Here is a 7,873-nt window from a genome sequence, read left to right on the forward strand (position 1 = left end):
CTCTTTCATTTAACCATCTACACTAAAATTTCATTTTTCATTTTCTATTTCCAGTTGGTTACAACTTTGCTTAAAACACTCCTTCTGCATGGAAACCATCATTATTATTCATTGCTCTCTGTACAACTTACTCCACTGGAAGCAGAAAAAGACCTTAACACTGTCTTCCCTAGTGCACAGGCAAAGCAAATCCCAGTGGCTGTAACTTTCTTTTTCTCCTGGAAGCTGCACCTGCAGTTCTCCTATCTGTATCCTCTTCCTCCAGTCCTAGGTTATATCCTGTTGGTCAAGTGCTTATACCAGCAACAGAAGGCCTCTTCCAGAAGGACTCAGAAAGGCAGGTGGTGGAAAGTGGTTAGGTTTCTTTTATCCCCAAATCACTGTGGGTAAGCTACCATCCCCAGATCATCCAGAATTCTCTTGAGCAAAGACCAGCAAGACATTAATAAATGTGAACAGACGGGGACCTTTACAAATAGATGACAACAGGCTCAGAGAAAAGTCCTCTGCATACATAAACCAAAACCCCAGTCTGCACTTGCTCACTGGTGCTTGAAATTGCTTTAAGGAGAGACAACAGCTTTCATCTCTCGACTAGAGGAAACCTTTAAAGACCAGGATGAACAAAGTCACTGATTACTCTAGAGCACAATACCGTACAGTAGACTGAAAGAGTGGATGATGCATTGGGCATCTTTAAAAATGGGAGTGAAGTAACAAAGGGTGTAGCAGGAGAAGGAACTTATCTTGTCTACTTGGGAGCTTAAAATAGAAAAACCTTAAGATCAGAAAACCTGGAACCCAATTTGGCCTTACTGTTAGCTGCTTGGCCATAAGGTAAATCACTCAGATTTCAACCTGTTTCTGTTAAACTGAAGGTAAATAACTGTCCTCCAGAGTTACTGTCAGATTTTGATGTCATTCTACAAGGTGAATAATTCTCTTCTTTCCCTGTTCCTTTGGGCATCTTCAACTCTTCCTTTCACACTAACTTCATCCCCCTGGCATAGCAATATGAACATTAAGGGTGAAGAGTCACTTGCTAGCTGCGGTTTGGGACAGATTACTTGTTCATTTTGTCCTTTGTTTCCTTGTATATTAAAAATAAGATGTTACCTGGAGCTTCCCTACGACCCAGCAATCCCACTCCTAGGTATCTACCCAAAAGACACAAAAAAATTGATTGAAAAAGATACTTGTACCCCCATGTTTATTGCTGCTTTATTTACAATTGGAAAAACATGGAAGCAGCCCAAATGCCCAAAAGTAGATGACCGGATAAAAAAGATGTGGTACATATATACAATGGAATCTTACTCAGCAACCAAAAAAGAGAAACACATGTCTTTTGCAGCAACTTGGATGGGGAGCTGGAAAAGATCATGCTTAGTGAGGTAAGCCAGAAAGAGAAAGAAAAATACCGGATGGTTTCACTCATAGCAGGAGTATAATGGACCAGGCGAGAAAATAACAAAAATAATGAACAACCATATACCAGAGTCATTTTGTGGGGGTGAAGTGGGGAATGGGATCAAAAACGGGGGGAGGTGAAGGAAATGCACGGGATTATGGTGATGGTACACGGGTGGCTTGGTGATGGGAAACCCGCAGGGATTACAATTGAGATGGGGAAAAAAAATGTACAAAATGATGTAAAAATAAACTTTTGTAATAAAAAAAATAAAAATAAGATGTTACCTGTAGATACTAGCCTCCTAGGGTGAAAGCAAAGATTAAGTGAGTTTATGCGTGTCATATACTTCGGTCTTGGCACACACACCAAAAAAAAAAAAGTGTTTCAAGAAGGTCATACTACTAATATTCCCAAGAGCTTCTCACCTGCCCACTTTGTACCAACCAAAACATAATTTTAGGTTCCTCCACTTTTGCTCTGTAACCTATAAAAGTCCACTGGGAGTTGCCACAAGCCTCCAGCCCCTTCCCGCCCTCCCCGTTAGGAATGGGACTTCCTAACTCGAAAAGCTCCAGGCTGTGTGGTGCCACAAGGAAACTGCGAAGTAGTTAGGCTCTCGCAAATCTTGACTCCGCAGGGGCTTCGGCGGGGCCAGAGGCGCTGTGTAAGAAGGGAGGGGCGGCGTGTGGCCGAAGGGTGGCTCTGTGACGTCGCCGCAGGGTCCCTCGGCAGCAGTTGCCAGGCACGCCGCTGGCGTCTGGTTGCCAGGCGAAGACCAAGCGCTAACAAAGCCAGGTCCCGCCCTCCTCTCTGGTACCTAGCGGCTGAAACCCGCGCCGCCCTTTCTCGCCAGGTTCCGCTGCTTCCCCCGCACCCCTGCCAAGGGTGCGAGGCACTGGAGCTCTCCCCACGCCTTCCTGAGGCCAGGCACGAGGTGTCGTCAGGTGCCAGACAACCCGTTCGGGACCGAACCTCTCAGGTAGAAACCCTGGAGGGGAGAAGGAGGGAGGGGAGCATCAAGAGGGCACTCCTGGTTGCTGCAGGAGTCTGAGAGAAGAGTCCTGCCCCATGGGCCTGTCGGGATCTGAACTCTTTCTAGTTCACAGAGTTAAGGGAAGGATTGTGATCTTTAAGAAAATGTGACCACGGGTAAATATTTCTCTCTTGCCAAAATATGTGTATTTTGTATCCAAAGCTGGTTAAAAAAAACACACAGAGGGCCCTCCCTGGTGGCGCAGCGGGTTAAAGCACAGCACTAAGAAGCTTGAGCCACTTCCGCATGAGTTTGATTCCCGCCTGCCCTGGAGGAGACCACATGGCACGGCAGACCTCTCCTGACCCGCCCACTGCTCCTGTACTTCGTCCATCTGCCTGTTTTGTACCCCACTCTGTCTCTGGTGAATCCTCTCACCCTCCGCATCTCTGGCCTATAAATAAATCTTTAAAAAAATTAAACACACACACACAGAGGACATAGTCTTAGAACACCTCAGAATCTGGGCTCATAGATGACCCAAACTTCTGCTTTTTCAAATGTAACATGGACTGTCTCAACTATCCATTCCAGGAGGGGTTGTCCTGAGGACCGATGGGCAGACTAACAGTTATCATGTATTCATTTTCCTGTATTCCAGTCACTCGGCTGGGTTTTCTAGAACCTATAGAAAACAGAAACTTCCCTCAAATTTATAGTCTACTGGAGGAGGTATGCATTAAGTAAAGAATCAAACAAATGTAAAAATTAGAGTTGAGAGAAATATTGCTAAATAGAAGTAAGTGGTGCTCTGAGAAGGTATAATGAAATTGTCAGAGAATCTGAGATGAACTCTGAAGAAGAATCTGTGAAAGGCACTCCGAGTAAGGGTAAATGCATATCCAAAACCCACCATCTTCTAATTCAAACCCAAATACATACATACAGTTTGTCTGTCCTTGGTTCCAAAAGCTATAGATAGAAACTGCTTCTGAGATTCTGTAGGCTGTATCCTTTCATTCATGTTAATTAAGCTGCTGATTTAGCTGAAGCCCTGTGGAGTCCACACCTATATAAATCCAAATGAGAAATTCCAGAAACAAATCTATAATTTCATATTTGATAAATCCTGTATTCTTCAGCAGTTAACAAGTATGTATAGTATCTATTTATATTGTATGTTTCACAAAAGAAGAACATTATTGAATTTTCAGAGTTGCTGGTAGAGATGGAATGGATAATTGAGGAAGTCCTACTATATTGAGAACTTTAAGAATAGAAAAGAACTTTGCAAAACATTGGAATTATGGAATATTAAGATAGAAAGGCCTTTCCAAACCATTTCTATCTGGTGTTAAAATCATTTCCTTGCACAAGGGCAGAGAAGTTGGGCCTTGGTGACACCAATCTTAGGAGTCTATGATTCTAAGTCTCTCAGCTCAGAAGTACATGGAACTCTGAGAGCAAATAGGGACATGGAAGAAGAACTGATCTGACCCTGCTTGAGTGTTCTCCATTTCTACGATGGTGTCACAGTCATCCAAATCTGGAAAGTGGGAAGTCACCCCAAACTCTTGCAGTTGTGTCTAAGTCCCATAGCTCCTGTATCTCCTGTACCTCCGCACTGCAACATCACAAGCTATGGTGTTCTCAAGAGTCATTACAAAAGTGCTGTCAAATGAGAAGTTTCCCTCTAGCCCCTCTGCCCATCTATATAGCCATCAGTCAATGTGGGTTTCAAAGTTGCAAAAAGAAAAAGAAAAAATAAATCAAGTAAACAAACTTCTATAAAGAATTTTTAACTATGGTAGGATTGGCATAATGGAGGTTACTAAGACATAAAGGGACAAGATATATGGGAATAAGAAGAACAGCTATCAAAAAAATAAATAAATAAGAAGAGGAGTAGCTATCACTCTTGAAGTAGATCATCCAAGAACGAAGAACTCCCAAGAGCTTGTTGCAAAGGGTGACCATAGCTCATTGGATGGCAGAGAAATTACTGAGATGCAGGTAGCCAGAAACCTATACTCTGGGATAGCAAAGAAGCCATTGGTGAAAAGGGCTTGGCAGCATTTTGCTACAAAGCTTCCCAAGAGAGTTACCAGAGGAAGCTCCTAGGCTCTGGGCACTACTGACTGCCAAGCCCTGCAGCAGCCAGGATCACGTACTACAGGAGCTAAGTGCTGGAGGAGCTGTGCTCTACAATGTCCAAGTAGCACTGAAGAAACTGCTCCTGGAGCCTAGCTAGAGAAACATATGCAACCCACAAGAGAAACCCCTTTCTTCTCCAGTATCCCTCCAGTGCCCTCTACTGATGAAACTTAACATCATGTCAGCTGACTCACTCTATATAGATGTAGGTGTAGGTGTTAAGTGTAGGTGTATGTGTGGATGTAGATATATAGGTCCTGGTTCCATATTTGCTAGGAGACAATGAAAGAAGAACTTGGAATTGAGAGGCAATAGGTTATTAATTAGCACATGAAACTAATACCTATACCTGATGGTGTGATTCTAAAACTTAAATCCTCTAGTGGCTCCTTATTGACTTCAAGATAAAGTTTAGCAGCCTTAGCACAGCACACTGGGATACTTCTAACCTTAGGCACAACCACACCCCCTTTGTCCATGCTAGTCCTCTATAGTTATTCATTATTCCTTGATTTCATCACGATCTCTGACTTCCTACAGCTTTGTCTAAATAATCTTAGCCACAAAAAATACCCTTCTTACTCTCTCATCAGCAAATGGAAATTTGTTGAGTACCTGCTCTGTACCTGACACTACTCTGGCAGCTAGAAATATAGCAATGAACAAACCAGGCTTCCCTAGGTCTTTGTTCAAATACTGACATATCACTCTTTGGAAAGTATTTTCTGAACTCCTCCTCCTACCTCTGGATGAGTTAGGGACCTCATTTGGAAGTTCTCCTATGTCTAGTTCAGACTTTTTGTCACTTATCATGCCTGTTTTAATCGGATTTTCCTGTCAGCCTTTTCTACTAGCCTGTGAGTCCTTTGAGGAGAGGGTATGTGTCTCACTTATTTTCATATTTCAGTATTCAGCATTATTTCTGACACAGTTTTATTGAATTAATTATTTGCCTAGGATCATGTAATTTAACAAAAATAGGCATAGGGTCAGAATCCTGGTCTCCTGCCTCACAGTCATAAGTGTTTTTTGCTAGAGCTTGATCCACTCTATGGGTGTAATGCCACACCTAGCTACAAAGGAGCATGGCTTTGGGTTTTGTACTGGAAAAAGACAAGTGCAATGTTGAACATCATCCAAAGAGGCAATGAAAACAGCCCTGACTTTATATGGGCAACTGTAGTAACTTTGCCCCTCACTCTGTGTATACTGCAAGTCTCTGGGTCAGAGGAATGCTATAAAGAAATCAGAAATAGGGAGAACAAATAAAAAGATCAAAATGATGTGGGGGTATGCCGACACTTCACTCTGAACAAATGAAGACCTTCATGCACTTATTAGAGACAAGGTCAAAGTGATCCCATATTTGTGCACGAGGAGCCAAGGTCAGGGGACATGCTGCACATCTGTGCCAGTCTGTAAATGGTGTCCCTGGGCTTATGAACCATAACATGGACATGAATGAAATCTTTGCAATATGAGCATGACTAAGTACAGATAAATCCAAAGAGGTACCTGTAGATTTGTGGAATCATAACTTCCAAAAGGTGGAACTAGGGTGATATGTAAACAATTTTGGGAAATTTGCTAATAAAATAGCCAAAAATTACTATTTAAAAAAGGACGACAAGGACTGCTCTTTGCAATACTGCTGCTGGCATCCCAGTGCTGGGTTGGCTTAACCGTAGATTTGGCCCAGGTTAGAAAAAGATCCATGTTTCTATGAAATGAAGTTGGAGAGGCAAAACTAATATGGATAAGATAAATTGTGATGAGCATGAAATTCAAACGGCATCATTTTGATGAGAAAAGACATGAAGACCCACTGGAGGTTTCTGAGAGCGACATGATAATATGAATGGTTAAGACATTTTATCTGAAAAAACTAAGCCTCAATTTCCTGGCATTGGAAAAATGGTTATAATATCAGAACCTACCTACCCATAGGTGATGTAAGGATTAAATGAGATAAAGACTAGTCAATGATTGTTCTAAACGTGTATTATTCTGGGAATCCTTCCATTCTTTAAAATTGTGTAAAATGTGGTTAAAGAAACAATGAGTATATTTCCAGGACAAAAAATTAGGGCATAGTTAGACAAATAATTTTTTTCTGTTCCTTTCAAGGTGCTAAAAGTGTATTTTATATAATTCAAGTGGGAATATCCAGGATATTTCAGTAATTTGTAGGAATATTAAGAAATAGCATTGAGAGTAGCATTGTCCTAGAGAAAATGCATTATGTGTAATTGCCTTGTTATGGAACTGTGTACCCTAAAGTTGTATAGCATGTCCTCTGACTTTGGGACCTGGTGTACAAACCTGAGGTCCCCCTGACTTTATCACTTCTAGGGGATGAAAGTATTTTTTCAGAGTAAAGCGTCAAAATTCCCCCACCTCATTTTCATCTTTCATCATGGCGTGTAATGACCTAGTATGCGATTAGACTGAAGTCCTCTGTTTAGCTAGCAGTATAAACTGTTACCTTGTGCCAATCCCTTGACCTCTTTGTGCATCAGTTCTCTCAATTATAAATTGAAGATATTAAACTACATTGTAAGATTAATGTAAACCCATCTTTTTTTTTAATTCATTTATTCATACAGAACTGGGGTACAGGCCAGAGATGCGGAGGGTGAGAGAATTCACCAGGGACAGAGTGGAGAGCAGAACAGGCAGATTGACGAAGTACACTGCTGAGGGGAGAGGCGGGCTGGTCAGGAGAGGTCTGCCGCGCCATGTGGTCACTTCCAGGGCAGGCAGGGATCGAACTCATGCAGAAGTGGCTTAAGCTTCTTAGTGCAGTGCTTTAACCTGCTGCACCACCAAGGAGGGCCTTAAACCCATCTTTTAAAAAGCAAAAAGGTATTCCTTTTTATTTTTGTTGTAACTGGAAGATTTTTAAAAAATTAATTGGGGAATGAAGTGGAAGATGAAAGAAGAGAATGAATAAAAAATGGTCATGGTATTTCAGATAAGGCAACTGCACGGAGTTTTTAAAAAAAGTTGTTTTGGGTTTCTTTATAGGAACAAAGAGAAGGACAGCAGGCAACAGGTGGGTATTGCTATTGCTATAGCTTGTTTGAGAGTTTACAACTGGAAATAGCATAAGCTGTGGTTGGTCACAAAAATAAGTCTTTTCCTTCTGCTAGAATACAGTAGATTGCCCAGCTCAAGGCTCTCACTTCAACAAATAAAACAATCTAGAAGAGTTATCTTTTAAAACACTAAAGAAAAAAAAATAAAAATAAAAAAAAAAACACTAAAGACATTAGAAACAAAAAATAAGAATAATCCTTAGCACAGCACACTGGGATACTTCTAACCTTAGG

At 41.5% G+C, this 7,873-nt stretch overlaps 1 protein-coding gene across 1 annotated transcript in view; it reads left to right on the forward strand.

Moving 5' to 3' along the window:
• Positions 1-2,342: 2,342 nt before the first annotated feature.
• Positions 2,343-7,873, forward strand: part of ROPN1 (rhophilin associated tail protein 1) — a 29,566-nt gene continuing 24,035 nt past the window's right edge. Inside the window, exon 1 of the mRNA XM_004675146.2 lies at positions 2,343-2,393. The gene's annotated coding sequence lies outside the window, so the exon portion shown is untranslated. The remainder of the gene's footprint in view (positions 2,394-7,873) is intronic.

This window comes from Condylura cristata, unplaced genomic scaffold (genome assembly GCF_000260355.1).
Source record: "Condylura cristata isolate star-nosed mole 26May11 unplaced genomic scaffold, ConCri1.0 scaffold00003, whole genome shotgun sequence".
Classification (NCBI taxonomy): domain Eukaryota; kingdom Metazoa; phylum Chordata; class Mammalia; order Eulipotyphla; family Talpidae; genus Condylura; species Condylura cristata.